We start from the raw sequence: 18,161 nt of genomic DNA on the forward strand, positions 1-18,161 counted from the left end.
GGCTTGCTATTTGGGGATATGGAGGTGAAAGAGGAAGCCAATCACAGGTGTCTTCTGAACTTCTGGCCTGAGCAATGGGGTAGAAGGAGCTATTTCCTGAGATTAGGGAAAGGTGGCCAAGAGTTTTCCTAGGGCCTGACTTACATCATCTGTGACATTCACAAACCCTCATGTGGTGAAATATTTTCATTCCCCTATCGCTGACAATGAGACTGAGGGCTGAAAGGGGTTAGGCAGTCTGCTGAAGCCATTTAGCTAATGAGTAGCAGTGTCAGAATTCAACCTTATTCTGACTTCTAAACTTGGACCCTCCTCTCTTCTCTCTTCTGCCACTCTTGGCATAGTTTAGAAAGACTTTTAAAATAGGCTTCCTTCCTTTCCTTCTCTTTGTGTTCTTTCTTATAACCCTGTCAATAGGTACTGTCTTACTGTAAATATCAATTTATTATAAGATCTCTCAAATCTTCCTAGGACTTTGGTAGGGTTATAAAGGCACCTATTAATATTAAAGTTGCTATAGAATACATATAGTATTTGGATATCTTCATTGCTTCTTGTTTATATCAGCATCTGGATTAAGATAGTTTCTAAACTATTAGAAGAAATGTAGCATCCTTAATATTCAAAAGTATAGAAAATAGCTAACAGCTGTTTTAATAAGTCTGTCACAAAAAAAGACTTATGATTTCGGTTGGCTTGTTTGTTTCATTCTGTTTTGGTTTTGGTAGGGATGGGGTTGCTAAACACACAAAAGCAAATGGCTGATCTGATGACCCAATTTCGTTTTACTAATGTTTATCTAGTGCTTATTATATGTAAGGCACTTTGCTAGATTCTGAAACACCGATCACAAAATTAATTTTAAATGATTAGATATGAGCAATATCTGGAGGATTGGAAAGTGGCTGGCAAATCCTAAAAAAAAAAAAAAAGAAAAAATACTATGATGAAGGGCAACAAGTTGAGCTGCAAGGAGATGACCAGAAGGGAGCCATGGGAATAAATGTCAGGTTCAGTTTGAGGTACAACTTTATTAATGATCTGGAAGAAGACGTACATTAATGAAATTTCCAAATGATACTAAATAGGGAATTGTCAAGCACACCAGTGAAAACAGAGAGATAATATTATATACAAAGGCTAATAACAGCAAGAAATAAAGGTTAAACACACAGAAAAGATCTTACTGCTGAAGTTCTACATTAAAAATCTCCATATTCTACATAAAGAATAAATATTCAAAAAATAAATGCATGCCAATTGGATTGAACATGTACCGGAGGTGAAATAAAGCAGTAAAACAATAAAAGCTGGAGATACCAAGGTGTTATATACACAGAAAATGAAGAGGAAGCTGGAAAACCAATTGCTAACCAAATGAACTAAAAATATTTTGTGATGTTTTGAGGATAGAAAGTATAAACCATTTTTAAAGCCCCTCAAAACAGGTAGTGAAACAGAAGTCAAGACTGAAAGAGTTTACTGAATTAAGCATCTATGCCATCCAGTTTATGCTCCATCTTCTTGGTTTTTGTAGTTCAGAGTGTAGGATGGTCCATGCCCTCTCTCTACTCCTTTGAAGGCAGAGCTTCTTTTTGTATCCCTATCAGCTGAGATCATGCAAGAATAGAACTACTTTTTTTAGTCAGTGAAGGCTGTTTGTTTCAAAGCATCTCTGGAGGTTGGAAGTCCAACCTAAGTGGGTGTTCTTCTTATTACTCTAGAGGACAGATCTCCCTATAACCCACCCCCAGCATGGGCACTGTCATTAACCACCGAAACTAGAAACCTCTTCCCCCCACTTTCCGATATACTAATTTTATTATTTAAGTTTTTCCCTGGATTAGACAATGAAAGGAGGCTTCAAGCCCTGCTCTTCAGGCACCGTGTGTACATTCTCACAGATGATTCACAGTGCTTGGTAAGTCATGTATTACTCACCTAAGCATGAAAATTCACAATTTGATATTAAGCAACCATCTGGCTCTTTTGCTCTCTCTCTCTCTTTCCCACCTCCACCAAATAAAGGAGGTAATTTCCATTACCATTACCACTCTGATTCATAGTTTGGTTGTAAGATGAATGGTAAAAAGTGCCTTTTTTTAAAGTAGAACTAGCTTTTACTTAGCAACTACAATATGCCAAGCCCTTTGCACATATTAGCTCTTTTATGTTCCATAACAATATTATGACATAAAAATAACTGACTCCATTTTTAGAGAGCACTTTTTTTAACAAGACCAGAAAAAAAATTGTCGTTTTCCCTTGAATGTGATAATTTTTCATGTATTGGACCACGGGTGATCAATTAAAATCTTAATTGTGGGAAGGTGCCACAGTCACTGGGTTCCCAGATAAAGCCTTTCAACATTTGAGCTTGTTAGACTATGAGAATGGTAACAAAAAAAGAAGCTGAGAACATTGACCTTATAACACTGAAAATGACTCACTATTATATTTATACTTTGTAGAGTGTAACATTTAGAAAAATACTCAAACAGTAGGTAGGTGGCCTCTCCTTTCAGGAGAAGATAATTTTAAATATTAGGGAAAAAAAGGGAACATTTTCTTTGTTAATATTTAAGGCACTTCTGAGTTATGTTTAATCTCACTGCTAGGGTATTTCTTATCTATATTTTAAGAAGAATGAATGATGTCATGAAAAGTACCCTCCCCAACCTAGATGACTTGGAACCTGAATTGTAGACAGGTCTGACACACATTAGGTAAATGAATATAATACGGGCTTCTTTTTTCATTCAGTAAATATTTACTGAGCAGTGGCTGAAAGTAATCTCTCTCACCTTTGATATTAAAAGTAAACTTTGATTATCTATCTTGTATTTACAGTATTCATATCTTTGTCCTTCTTACTTTATTTTACTCATTTATTGAACAAGTATTTATTGAGTGAATACACTTTGCCAGGCAGTGTGTTATGGGTACTGTCCTTGCCTTCAAGAATTTATAATCCATGGAGGAGACAGACAAGAAAATGGACAATTATAATCAATATAGCTGGACAATATATGTGAGGAAATTATCCAAAAGCACATACATGTAAGGAAACTACCCAAGACCAAGGAAAGAACTACCAAAAAAATTAGATGGAATAGGACTTGGCTTCTCATTCAGGGCTGGGAATTGTGACTGTTTCTATAAGTCAAACACAATATAATCTCAAAATTCACAGGTCATTGAGTAAAGTACTATTTTCTGCCACCCTCCCAAAAAAAATTTATATGCAAGACCTAAAAGAATCTATTTCCAAGTAACTTAACTGCATCCAAGTAAAAGTTTTAAGAATATTTATAAGAATATAAAATATCCAGGGACACCTGGGTGGCTCAATTGGTTGAGTGGCTGCCTTTAGCTCAGGTCATGATCCCAGGATCCTGGGATCAAGCCCCACATCAGGTTCCCTGCTCAGTGGGGAGTCTGCTTCTCTCTCTCTCTCTCTGCCCCTCCCCCCACTTGTGCTCACACCCTCTCTCTCTCTCAAATAAATAAATAAAATCTTAAAAAAAAAAAAAAAAAAAAAAAATATATATATATATATATATATATATATATATATATATCCAGCACCCAACAAGTAAAATTGCAGTGCCTGGAAGCCACTCAAAAATAATCAGACATGCAAAGAAGTGAGAAAATACCACCCAAAATGAGAAGAAAAGTCAATCAAAACAGACCCAATACTGACCCAGATATTATAATTAGCAGATAAGGCTACTAAAATAGCTATTATAACTGCATTTAACATGTCCAAGATTTTAGTAGAGACACTGAAAATATATAAATGATTCAAAATCAACTTTTAGACATGAAAACAATTTATGAGATAAAAGTGTGTACTGGATAGAATTAACCGCAGATTAGAGATTGCAGAAGAAAGGATTAGTGAATTGGAAGATATAGCAATAGAAACTATCCAAATGAAACAAAGGAGGAATGACTTTTTTTTTAATAAAAAGAATATCCATGAGATATCAGACAACTCCAAGAGGCATAACATATATGTAACTGTAGAAGGAGAAACTAAAATTATATTTGAGGAAATATTAGTTGAAACTTTAAACACACTAATCCAAGAAGCTCAAAAAAAACCAAGCAAACTCTGCCAGGAAAAAATACACACACACACACACACACACACACACAAATGAAGAAAACTACACCAAAGCACATCATAATCCAGTTGCTCAAAAAAAGTGATAAAGAGGAAATCTTAAAAGCAGTCAGAGAAAAAATACATATAACAAAGAGTGAAGAGAAAACAATGACTGTAGATTTCTCTTTGCAAGCAACACAAATGAGAATAAAATGGAACAAAAACCCTAAAGTACTAAAAGAAAATAAAAACTAGCTACAGTGAAAATATATTTCAAAAATAAAGGTAAAACATTGTTTCAGTCATACTAAAGGTGAAATAATTCATCACCAAAAACCCTCACTCAAAGAAATGTTAAAGGAAGTCTTTCAGGCATAAGGAAAATGATACTAGAGGGCAATATGGATTGACATACAGGAATTAAGAAGTAAAATTTTCTTTATTCCAGATGACATTATTGCCTATGAAGAAAATCCAATGGATTTGCCAATAGATCCAATGGAATCTAGAAGGAAAGCTACAAAAAAATAATTGAGTTCAGCAAGGTCTCATGATAAAAGATAAATATTTAAAAATTCATTACTATTTATATATTAGCAACACTGAGGATTTTAAATTTAAAAACAGTATTATTTACAATATCAAAATATGAAATACTTGGCCATAAATCTAGCCAAAGATGTGCAAGACCAGTACACTGAAAACTATAAAATATTTATGAAAAAAATTTAATGGAAAGTTATACCACATTCATGGATAGGAAGAATCAATATTTTTAAGATTTCAGTTCTCCCCCAACTGATCTATAGATTTAAAATAATTTCAAAAATAATCCCAGCAAGCTATTGTAAATAATGCTACTATAAACATCAGGGTGCATGTATCCCTTTCAATTAGTATTTTTGTATTCTTTGGGTAAATAACCTAGTAGTGCAATTGCTGCATCATAGGGTAATTCTAAATAGCCCAAGTGTCCATTGACTGATGAATGGATAAAGAAGATGTAGTATATAAATTTGTATTCCAAACTTAAATGGAATATTACTCAGCCATAAAAAAGAATGAAATCTTGCTATATGCAACAACATAAATGGAGCTAGAGAGTATTATGCTAAGCAAAATAAGTCAGTCAGAGAAAGACAAATACCATATGATTTCGCTCCTGTGTGTAATTAAAGAAACAAAACAAATGAGCAAAGGGAAAAAAGGGAGAGAGAGAGAGAGAGAGGCTAACCAAGAAACAAACTCTTACCTATAGAGAACAAACTAATGGTTACCAGACAGGAGGTTGGGGGTGGGGGGGTAATAGGTGAAATAGGTGATGGGGATTAAGAAGTGCACTTGTGATGAGCACCAGGTGTTGTATGGAAGTGTTGAATCACTATACTGTACATTCAAAACTAATATTACACTGTATGTTAACTAACTAGAATTTAAAGAGAAACTTAAAAAATTCCCAGGGGCACTTGGGTGGCATCTGTCTTTGTCTCAGGTCATGATCCCAGGGTCTTGGGATCGAGTCCTGCATCCAGCTCCCTGCTCAGCAGGGAGCCTGCTTCTCCCTCCCCGCCCCCACCGGCTCATGCTCTCTCTCTCACTATCTCTCTCTCTCAAAATAAATAAATAAAATCTTAAAAAAAAAAAAACTTAAAAAAAATCCCAGCAGGCATTTTTGTAGAAATATTAAAGCTATTCTAAACTGTATATGGAAATGCAACTGACCTAAATAACAAGAAAACTTTTCCTGAACTAAAGACTTATTATAAAGCTACAATAAGCAAGACAGTGGAGTACTGGCATTAAGATAGAAAAATATGTCAACAGAACAAAACAGAGAGTCAGAAATCTCTCTCTCCCTTTTTCTTATTACACACACACACACACACACACACACACACAGAGGAAATTCAATGAAGAATTAGCTTATCAGCAAATGGTGCTGGAATACATTGGATATCCCTCGGCAAGAAATTTTTAACTTTTATCCATATCTTGTACCTACATAAAAATTAACATCAAATGGATCATAATTCTAAATATAAAACCCCAAATTTATAAACTAATAGAAAAAGCATATGAGAAAATCTTTGTGGCATAGGTTAGGTGATAATTTCACATTTAATACACCAAAATCATAATTCATAAGTGAATATAATGATAAATTTTACTTATTCAAAATTAAATGATTCTGCTCTTCCAGATACTGCTATGATAGTTAAAGAAACAAGCCAAATACTGGGAGAAAATCTTAGAAAATCACGTACCTGACTAAGGGTTTATATACAGAATATATAAAGAACTCACAAGAGTCAATAATAAAAAGTCAAATAACTCAGTAAAAAGTAAGCAAAAGATTTGAAGAGATACTTTACTAAAGGTGATATATAAATAGCAAATAAGCATATAAAAAGATACTCAACATCATTAGTTGTTAGGGAAATGCAAATCAAACCCACAATCAGTTACCACTGCACACTTATCAGAGCCTACGCCACCCTGGTACTAAGAACATACAGTAATACACCTGCTTTGGAAGACAGTTCAGTAGTTTCTGAAAAAGTTAAACATGTGCCTAGTATATGACCTAATCATACCACTCTTAGGTTTTTATTCAAGAGAAATAAAAACAAATGTTCATTCAGGGCTCACATAAAATATTCCCAGCAGTTTTATTTATAATAGCCCCAAACTGGAAACAACCAAATTGTTCACCAATAGCTGAATGGATAAACAAATTATGGTAATCTATACAGTGAACTACTACTCAGCGCTAAATGAATAAACTATTGATGCACACAAAATATGGATGAAACTCAAAACAATTATACTCAGTGAAAGAAGCTAGACCAAAAAAAAAAAAAAAGTATGTATTTTATGATTTCATTTGCATAACATTCTCAAAAATGAAAACTAATCTCTAGGCACAAAGTAGGTCAGTGTTTGCCTGGATGAGGGTGAGAAGGGGAGCCGATGGAAGGAATTACAAAAGGGAACAAAGAGAATTTGGGGGTTGAGGGATCTGTTCATGATCTTGATTGTTGTTTCATGGTGCATACATATGTCAAAATTGATCATGTGGTATGCTTGATATGTGTATAGTTTATTGTATGTGAATTATACATCAATAAAGCTGCTTAAAAAGTTACAGATGTAACCAAAGAAGACCCCATTTCCCTCCCTGCCTCCACAAAAGTAATCACTATCAAAGTTGACATATAGCTACTCAGTGCGTTTTTCTCACTTTGTCTACATTTTTGTGTACCCATTCAATATAGACTTCTATTTTGTGTGTTTTAAGCGTACATAACGGTTAATATAACGTGCACTAGAGCACTGTGAAGGATATATGAACTTTGCTTATGAAACTGTATGCCTTCTGGGAAGAAGCCAGTCTAATCCCAAGGGGAGAATAAAGCAATGGAGAGGCAACTTCTTCTAAAATGGAAAAGTAACACCATGAAAAAAAGAAAGCACGCAAAGATGTGATGAAGACCTTGGAAGAGAGGAGGCAAAAAGAGGAGGCCTAATAAAGTATTTCACAATGAAACATCAAAAGATTTCTAGAATCATAAAATAGAAATTAAAGGGATTTAAGATGAGACCATTAAAAAGCTCTTTAAGAGGCTGGAGGAAATGAAGGTAGGGAATGTCATGAAAAATGCCTTACAAACAGACTGCTGGGTAAGTCAAGATCATGGTGAAGCCTGGAGAGGAGGAAGCCAGCGCCGGGAGAGGGGATGGGGACGAGCCGGGCTGGGAACACACTGGAGGAATGAACCAGGAAGCCCCAACTGGAAGGTTCAGAAGACCTGCAAAAAGAGTCTTCTGGGTACCGATGAAGGGCAGATTGTGAGGACAGGTTGGGAGAACCAACATTTCCTGAAAGCTTTGTCAGTTAGAATCAGGTTCGTCTGTAAGCATCGGGATACCCACAAGAGCAGCGGTGGAACAGGATGGACGCTGGCTTCTCTGTCTCCTACAGGAAATCCGGAAGCAGGTGGTGCGGGCTGGAAGGCCAGCTCCACCCACCTGCTCCCAGTGCCAGGCTGTCTTCTGCTCACTCTGCCGCCATCCCCGCGCGGCGGGGGGTCCTCCAACATGGTCCAGGGATGTCTACTGGAGCAGCTTGTGAGGCTACAGGGTGGAGGAAGGAACGAAGGGAAAAGAACAAAGGGTGCACACTGCTGTTTCCTGGAAGGTGCTGTCCAGAACGTCTGCTTTCATTTCATTTCATTGGCAGTGATTGTGTGTCACAGACATACCCAGCTTGAAGGAAGGCCGGGAGAGGCGGTCAGCCTTGTAGTGGCTACGAAGCAGCGCAGAATTAAGGTTCTGCCAATAAGCAAGAAGAGAACAGGCACACTGGGTACACAATTAGCAGTCTTTGCCAAAACGCCTTTAGGCTAAACATATATATATATAAAATATATATTATATATACATTACATATTATATATATGCATATTATATATGTATTATATTATATGTGTATCTATTATATGCATATATGTATATACATATTTTATGCATATACATAGATATATATACATATAATATGTATATATGTATATCTTACGTATGTGTATGTATATATATAATATATATTATACATATATATATTTAATCCTCACAAACCCTGTAAGAGAAATATTATTATTCCCACTTTAGAGGTGAATAAAATGAGGTATCAAGTGTCAAGTATATTACAGACAGTCACAGTAGGATTAAAATTAGATTAAAATCTAAGATCTGTCTGGCTCCACAGCATATATTCCTTTCACTATTAAAAATTGGAAATTTAAGAGTCATGATCCCAGGGTAAAGATTCTTGAGAAGAATATAAATGTGAATGCAAAAAGAAGGCAGCAGGCCCAAGCAGAATGATTAAAATTTTATGAAAAATAGGACAGGGTATTGATAATTTGGGGGTTTTTTTAATGAGAAATTAATAAATGATGTCTATGGAACATTTTTGGCTTTTGTTAGTGGAAACATGGGTCTTTGACATATATTTTGTATAGCTTCTTCACCTTACTTATATGCCAAATCCCCACTCTCTGAAAACCGATTTTTTCCCCTAAATCATTTATTGGCAAAACCTGATCTAAACCGATATGAGAGTCTTTAAATTTATTATTTAGCTTCTTTGGTGTGACTATTCATGAGCTTCACTGCAGCAATATCAATGAGCTTGACCACAGGGACCTTCTGTGCATCCCCCGGATGCTATGTAATAAGTGATACATGTATAATATTACCTTTACAAGTCTGAAACCTTTTGTTTAAGAAATACATCTGACTCCAAGGGTTCAGATAAGGTCATGTAGACTATATAAGAATCCTCCTAATACTGAAAAAACCAACTAAGGTAATATCCGTGGAAGTGCACGGGGATGACGGAAGAAATCCGTATCAGTATGTAATAGATCATTATAGCCCAGGACCCGATGCACTCCTTTGCCTTTAGCTCAGTAAGTCAGTACCTGAGGTGTGTTTTCTTCCATAAAGAGAATGTGTCTGTAAATTTGCCTTGAATATAAATTTCTTAGACATTATTATTATTAGACAAATACTGTGATTTATGCGAACATTCTAATTAGCTTGGCTTAATTTGGTTATAGGAAAATCTTCCTCAGAGACAACACTTCATGTGTGGTTAATCCCTGAAGACTCCTGACTGGAACACAAATCACCCGCAGAGGCAAATATGAGGTCATTAAGTAGATAAAGATATAAAAATGCTGTGTCTTGTTCTAAAATAATATGTCTAAGCACCTCACACTCAGGTGATAATGCACCATAAAAACACATAAACACCTTGTTCTTGGAGAGGAATTATCATTAGCCTCAGTACAGAGGCAATCAGTGTGAGAGGGTTTTGAAGAATTTAAAACTTTGCTGCCTAGTCTGCTCGTTAATTCAGTTTCTAGGTCTCGACTATCTGCTCACCATGTGTCTTTGTACAAACTGTATGATTTTTCTTCAGTTCCCGCAGTGGTTATCATTACATAGTCTTTCATTGAGCTCTTACAAAGATACGCAATGAAGAGAGAACAGGAAAATGTGCTAATGTGAATTGTTCTTTTAATGACACCCTTAAACGTGTGATATGAATGACATAAAACACTATTTCCTAAGTGAGCAGCAAACTTCAAAATACTACCAGGCACATCTATGTCATCGTCTGAGGAGCCAGAGGCCTATGAAGATACAAGGATTATAAACAAAAGAAGAAAATCTTTATTTCCATATTGCTTCTCGTCAACAGAAGAGACTTCTGGTCACAGTACGTGTTGCCGTTTTACCATTTCAGGATGAGGAGGAAAGCAGAAGATGGTGAAATAGAAACCAAAGCAGGCCCTCGGGGGCTTCATCAGTGAGGCTAACCATAACTAAGGAGCTACGTTAGCTCACCTAAAAAGAAATTCGAGAGAACACGGAAGATGCCTAGCATGTCATTAAAAAGCTCTCTGTCCGTTCATTTTTTTCCCCCTGACCCCCATAAACTGCAAGAGAAAAAAAGAAAGCTAGTACCAAACCCAGGGAAGGAAGGAGAGCAGACACGTGCCTCTCCCGGCTTGATTCCCTCCCCCCAGCCCCGGGGCTTTCAGCAGCTGCTTCAGACCCAGCAGAAGCAGCCTGCAGGGTTATAGTCTCTGTGTAGTTCATTACCACCTACTATAGATAGGCAAGTAGCTGTGAGTAATACAAAAGGGAAGAAGACAGCCATGGACTCGTGGAGCTTGTGATCTATTTTTCGGAGAGAAAAGTGCAAGAACATAACAAATTCTATAGTAAGTACACATGTGTGACAACAGGGTCTTGGAACCGATACACGGTAGAGGGGTTTAGAGAAAGAGAATATTTAGGTCGCTTCCAGAAGCTGAGTGACTTCTTTTATCACTGCCTCCAGGGTTCGGGGGACCTAAAGAGGAAGATAGGAAGGAGGAGCACTGGGAAAGGACAGGTGAGCCAAACCAACGTCTTGGCATGTGGCGCTGGGAAGACACACACCTGCCGCAAGGTGCCAACACGTCCTCAGCGAGCGCAAGAGAGCGCCCCCTTGAGGCCAGGGAGAGATGTGGCTGCCTGGGACCTTGGGAGTTCTCCGCAGACACACAGGAGGACAGAGAGGGTGTTAGGAGACTGGGCTCTCAGGCAGCCAGGAGTGTATGGGTTTTCTTGTCTGGGCTTGACTCAAAGAATCTCTAGGACAACTTTGTGGAAGGCAGATTCACAGTTATAGGTAACGGCAGAGGTGCTAAATTACTTAACTACATTTTCTTTAGTCCTGCAAGCAAGAGCACCATAAACCTGTAGAAAGACGGATTCACTGAAACAGCCCCGTGCAGATCACGTAATGTAAAACAGTAATTATGCTGGCAATTACTCATTTTAAAGTCTAAGCAAGCTGGCTTTAATAAACCACAAACCACGTATCACCAATACTCTCCTTTTTATTACAATAAAATAGCACTTTCAAGCTTGTAATTGCTTTATAGTCCTAGAAATAGAATGTTGATGAGATTATTTCCACAGGGTTCAAATATTTATGAAAATCCTAATAATTTTAAAAGTCAAAACACAAACATTACCAAAAAAAACCACAAAAAAAAACAAAAAACAAAAAAACCTCATAAAATAAAAGAGCCTCTGTTGCTTTTTCTGTTGTCTGTAAACCAAAAGGAAGGTTTGTGGTCTCACATTTTCCGGCTTCTTGAAGTAGGAGCTTCTTAGTTGCCCTTCTAAAGTAGATTTTGAAGAGAAATTTGCATGGGACACATTGAGGCTATCTCTAAAGGAACAAGCTTCTTTACAAAGGTACACCTTTACTACAGCTTTATAAAGCTTCATCACTGAAGGAAAGATGTAACTGGGAAGAGAGAAGGGGATACAAAGTAAAAGGAGGAACATGGTGATGAATAAAGTAGAAAACAGTAGCCACAATGGCTGATGTAGGCATTCACCAAATGTCTTAGTCTGTTTGAGCAACTATAACAAGGTACTATGACAGGGGAGCTTATAAAGCATACACATTTATTTCTCACAGTTCTGGAGGCTGGAAGTTCAAGATCAGATGTCAGCATGGGCAGGTCTGGTGGGGGGCCTCTTCTGGGTTGCAGACTGCTGACTTCTCATGGTATCCTCACATGGCAGAGAGCAGAGAGGAAGCTAGCTCTCCTGACCCTTATAAGGGCGCCGATCCCATTCATGAGGGCCCCACCCTCACAGCCTCATCTTACCCTGACCTCCCAAAGGCCCCACGTCCCAATAGCAGCACATTAGGGAGGGTAGGGTTTCAACATGGGAAATTTAGAGGGTACACAAACATCCAGTCTAACACCAAGCTGAGCATTCATTCATTCCTCTATTCATTCATTCATTCATTCATTCTCTTATATTAGATTTTAATTAGGGCCTCTTCTATGCCCAGCATTATTTTTTTGAAAGTTACATCAGTAGTTATTCAGTTCTGTTTCAAATTAAATCTTACACTGTCTATATAAAACAGATTAAAGAGGGGTTTTAGGAATCTAGATATATGTCATAATTTCAAATTTATAATCTTTATTTTATATAGTCAATCACCAAACAATATGGCTGTTTTCATGAACCCCCAAATTTGAGATCGGTAGTTAGGAAGTTAATATCCATTTTTTTTTTTTTTTGCCAACCCTCCCGTTTTTTTGTTGTTGTTGGTTTCATAATATAAAAAGAAATTTAGATTCATACTGAAAAGGAGTCACGGTTGGTAACAGTTCCTTAACAGCATGACAGCATGTCTTATAATCTCAGGGCGCTCTTCAATTAAATAGAGATGGAAGGAAAGCTTTGATCTGAGGTCTGTACAAAAATGATTTAACCTGGCATTTATTTATAGATTCAATAAGTCACCGCTAGAGATACAGTGGTGAGAAACTATCTCTGTCACCCTGCGTAATTTAAATCTGGCAGGGAAGGTAGACATTAAATGAAATTAATTACACAAATTATTGTTTAACTATCATTGTAATAGGTGCTATATGAGTGTAGCTGGGATGCTGACCCAGGCTGAGGATTCAGGAAATCTCACAATCGGCTGATTGGTTGGGTGTGCATTAGAGGCTTGGAACAGGGAGGTGCTAAGGGCTATGGAGAAGAGTCTGAGACAGGGGACCCTGGTAGAGCAGGTTTGTTACTGTCATTTTATTTTGCAGGGCAGGCAGTAGTCATATATGCAATCTCTAGTGTGTTAAAATTTGGAATATCACACTGCTGAGTGTATTTTATTATATTTTTAACATACAGCTAAATGATGCATTAAAAAATGAAAATTTCCCCTACATATATGGAACCTCTAAAGCACCTCTCTGGGATCCCCAAGCTGCCCTCCCATCAGAGAAGCTCTTGAGGACATACGCCAGGGTTCAGTCCAAGTTCACCAAGTCTAGCTTGACACCAGGCAAGTTCTATCTCATTTTTGCGTGTTGATTTCCCCACCTGTGAAATGGAGTTGGGAGGAATAAATAAAATTAAATATGAAAGGCACCTGGTACAGTACTTAGTAACAGCCATACAATGCAGGTTATATTTCCATTTCCTTATCTCTTTCTTTTTTATTCCTCCGCATGACAGGAATTAGGATACATACTCACAAGGGCTCGTGTGTGGATTAAGTATCATTCTCTGTGTGAAAGCACATAGTATGCTGCTGTATACTTCCAAAAGTATTAGGAAGAAAAAAACTGGGGGGGGGGGCGCCTGGGTGGCTCAGTCGGTTAAGCATCTGCCTTCGGCTCAGGTCATGATCCCAGGGTCCTGGGATCGAGCCCCGCGCATTGAGATCCCTGCTCAGCAGGGAGTTTGCTTCGCCCTCTCACTCTGCTCCTCCCCCCGATCGTGCTCTCTCTCTCTCTCTCAAATAAATAAAATAAAATAAAATCTTAAAAAAGAAAAACAAAAAACTGAAAAAAGCATAGCAGTATGGTACTTCACATTTACTTGGGACCAGACACTTATTCTTCCCAGATCCTGCTTCTTCTAAGTGCATAATCTATCAGTTCTAGAAGGGCCTATATGCTCTCCATTTGCCTACTTAAGCACCAGTCCCTGGTATGCATTATCAGAGATGCGTTCATACAGGTGGACAGCAGAATCATCTGATCTGCCACACAAGTGTCCCTACTCTATAAACTTATCCTTCTTTCTTGACTGCATGTTTTTGGATAAAAGGATTCAAAAATTGATCAATGTATACTGCTTACAAATTACTCCTGGATGTTTACTGGCATCCCAGACACAAAGGCTAGAGGTTTTTGTGCTGCCCAGCTTTCACACAATTTCCCATCAGAGCTTCACATTGCAGACTTTGGATCTGCTGCTAGCTCATCTAGATAGAGGAAAGTGATACCAGGCATTCTTCCGTTACAGTCTGATGTAGTTCACTACCTCTGTGGCTGATGTTTGCTCCTTTACTCTACACTGATGGAGGGGTCAGGAGCATTTGTTATCTTTATCTGTGCATTTTTTTTTTCTTTTAACTTTACTTTTACTGCATGCTGTCTTCTCTAAGTCCAAAAACTAACTTGTATCCTTTCTGGAACAAAACCAGAAATAAAATGGTGTAGAGATGGGCATATATTTAGAAAGATAGATGGCTAGCCAGCCAGACAGATGATAGGTAGATTAGGTGTAGGTAGGTGGATAGGTAGGTGAAGGAAGGAAGGTGATAGAGTTGTGGGCCAAATTCTAAAGATGCCCTTAACCCCCAAGATTTTCCTACCCTAGTTATTCAATCAAGCACTAATCTAGGTGATGCTTTGAAGGGATTTTGCATATGTAATTAAAGCCCCAGATGGGCTTGATTTAATCACAGGTGCTCTTCAAAGCAGAGAGCTTTCTTCAACTGATAGCAGTTTAGAAGTCAGAGATTCCAAGTTTGAAGATGGAGCCAGCCATGTAAACATAAATACTGGTGGCCACCAGGAGCAGACAGCAACCGTCAGAAGACAACCGGCAAGGAAATGGGACTTCATTCCTAAAACCACTAGGAACGGAATTCTGTTGACCATGTGAATGAGTTTGGAAGCGGATTCATTCTCAGAGCCTCTACATAGCCTGGCTAACACACTGATTTTGGTCTTGTGAGACCCTAAGAACCCACCTAGGTCAACCAGACTTCGAAACTACAGAGTTATTAGCAAAGTTTGTGATGATTTGTTATGTAGCAACACAAAACTAACACAGACAGATAGGTAGGTAGGTAGATTAGATAGATAGGTGGTAGATAGATAGACAGACATCATTGCTGGCATTTTACATTAATTAAAATATTAGTTGAAATTAGTTACTTAATGACATGAAATAGGAGGACTGTTTGGTAGCAAGTCTAGATCAGTTATGTATACCCTCTTGCTTATTGCTAGAGACAGAAATTACATTGTACTTAGTAGGCTAGTAGGCTATTTTAGTTATCTGTCCGGATTCACTTCTACTTAAAAAAAGAAAAGAAAAAAAAAAACTTCTCTAATCATATCAGCCTCTCAAATGGAATGCTTATGGGATATTTGAGCAACTCAGAAAATAATAATGGTAGCTAATTCAAGAAATAAAGACAATTAAAACTTCCAGAAAAAACAAAAGCACTATGAGAAAAGTAATAAAACCATGATACACTGCTAGGATCTGTTTTAAATCACATTAAATAATCACAATAACATAAATATTCCTTATTGATTTTGATCCTTTAGAATTAGCTCAGAGACAAAGCACAAAAGATTTAATTATGATTACAGAGCAGAATGTAGATGTTATCAACCTGAATAATGTCAAAGCACAAAACAAAAAGTCTCAGAGGGGGAAGGAGAGGGAAACAGTAAGGAGGGCCCATCTTAGAAAGTAGAGGAGTAGGAAACACTCTCTCTCACTGACGGCACAAGAAATTAAGATTTAAGTATATCATGTTTCCTAAAACTCAATACGATCAATAAGGGAACTAAAAATCTTGATGTAACTATGTCTCAAAAATGTGGAGGGAAGATAGGACGTGGTAAAAGTGAAGACAATCATTAGCTTTCATCATGAGAAATAGATAATGTTTCAGTTAGACAAATTTCTACCTTAACTAGATAAAGATGGAGCAGGAACTGCTAGAAGAAACAGGTGGTTCATAAGGATTGCCTCTGGGAAGTTCTACATGGAATGGAAGGGAGTCGGGAAGGAAACTGATGTGAAATTGTTTTAAATGGGAAATATTTCAAGAATTTTAAAAAGATAGGATAATGACATAATAAACATCCAAATACACCCAACTTTGTCAAATTTAGTATTTTCCCATATATGCTCCAGATTTTTTCTAATTTGAAAAATGTTGAAAAAAGCAAATGTAAAATAAAATTGAAGAACCCAATGTAACTCTCTCAGTTGTCTCCCCAGAGTTAAGGACTGGCTTGGGGTCAGTGTTTCATCCCCTTGAATATTCTGTTTTCCCCTTCATATGTATAAATCCATAGCACATAAAGGATTATTTTGCATGTTTTTGAACTTTAAATGACCAGTTTGTTCATTTTTCCTTCAACGTTCTTTCTTTGAAACTTATCCATGTTGACGTATGTAGCTCTACTCCACTCAGGACGTCTGTTTGTTTTTGCTATTAGTATATTTAGCAAAATGCTATTTGTATTTAATGACTACTCCACAATTCCAATGAATGGACAGTGGGACTATTTCCAGATCTTCACAATTATAAACAATCATGAGTATCCTTAGCCATCGACTTGTGTACTGATATCAACAGAGGTACAAAGGTTGTTCTAGGCTATGTAACTAGCAGCCAGTTGCTAGAGAGTCAGGAATGCACACCTTCAATATGATTCATACATCTAAGGCAGTGAGGACAATTAAAATTCCCACCAGCAACGCATGAGTTTTCCTGTGGCCTCACAATCTCCAACTTTTGGCATTCTCAAACATTTCAATTCTGCATACTCGATGAGGTAAAATGGCATTCCTCTGGGCTATTCTGCCTTTACCTGATCATCCTGGAAGAGAAAGCACCTTTTCATATGTTTGCTGGACACTTGGGTTTCCTCCTTTACGATTATTGTAACTCCTACCCTTTACCCAATTTTCAATTCTGTTATTTGGTTTTCCTTGGTAATATGTGGAAGTTATCTATATGCTTGGGCTACTAATCCTCTGTTGTAACATACGTTACGTAATATACTTTTTTTTTTTTCTTGAATGACAACTGTTAACAGTTTTATTTCCACAGCTGGAATCCCTCCCCGGGCTTGGGACGGGAAGGAGGCCTTTGGCCAGGACCACGGGGCCCTGTGGGGCAGGGGCGAACAGGGCCGAGGCAGCTGACTCGGGAGGCCCGCAGGTCCGCATGCACCTCACACAGGCTTTTTCTAGATGATCTTTCCACTTGGTACACATTTTTATAGAGATGTTATACATTTAAAGATAGCCTAATTTATCTATTTTTTCTTTTAACTTTGTGAGGTTTTGTACCTTAAATCTTTTCCTACCCAAAATATTCTCTGATGCTTTCTTCTAAAAATTTTAATGTTTTCCATTTTCACATTTAATTTTTTAATCCACATGGGAGCTATTTAGGGCCCAGGGTAAGGGAAGGGTCTAATTTGGTCCTCATGGATAACCAATTATCCTGGTATCATTTATTGGCTAGCCCATTTTTTTCCACCCTGGTTTATATGCTACTCTGCCTACCAAGGTCCCATACATGTGGAGGAAGTCACGAGGCTTTTCGTCCTGTTCCAGTAATCACTATGTTTCATCACCAGGTCTTCTGGAATATTTATTTTAACCATAATGTAGATGAACTTCAAAACAATAAATGTTAATAAAAATAGAAAATCTAATCATGTTTACTCTAAAGGCAGAGAGTAAATTGGGGCAGCCACTATGAAAAACAGTACGGAGGTTCCTCAAAAAATGAAAAATAGAACTAACATACAATCCAGCAATTCCACTTACAGCTATTTATCTGAAAAAAAAACAAATACACTAATCTGAAAAGATATCTACAGTCTATGTTCATCTC

General features: G+C 37.4%; 1 protein-coding gene and 1 pseudogene across 3 annotated transcripts in view; both read right to left on the reverse strand.

The window, feature by feature from the left end:
- The window catches only part of HS6ST3 (heparan sulfate 6-O-sulfotransferase 3), a 650,113-nt gene that overhangs the window by 98,846 nt on the left and 533,106 nt on the right, over positions 1-18,161 (reverse strand). The window lies entirely within an intron of this gene.
- LOC118527958 (ubiquitin-conjugating enzyme E2 variant 3-like) overlaps positions 9,248-18,161 on the reverse strand; it is a 63,085-nt pseudogene continuing 54,171 nt past the window's right edge.

Source organism: Halichoerus grypus, chromosome 4, assembly GCF_964656455.1.
Source record: "Halichoerus grypus chromosome 4, mHalGry1.hap1.1, whole genome shotgun sequence".
In the NCBI taxonomy this organism is placed as follows: Eukaryota; Metazoa; Chordata; class Mammalia; order Carnivora; family Phocidae; genus Halichoerus; species Halichoerus grypus.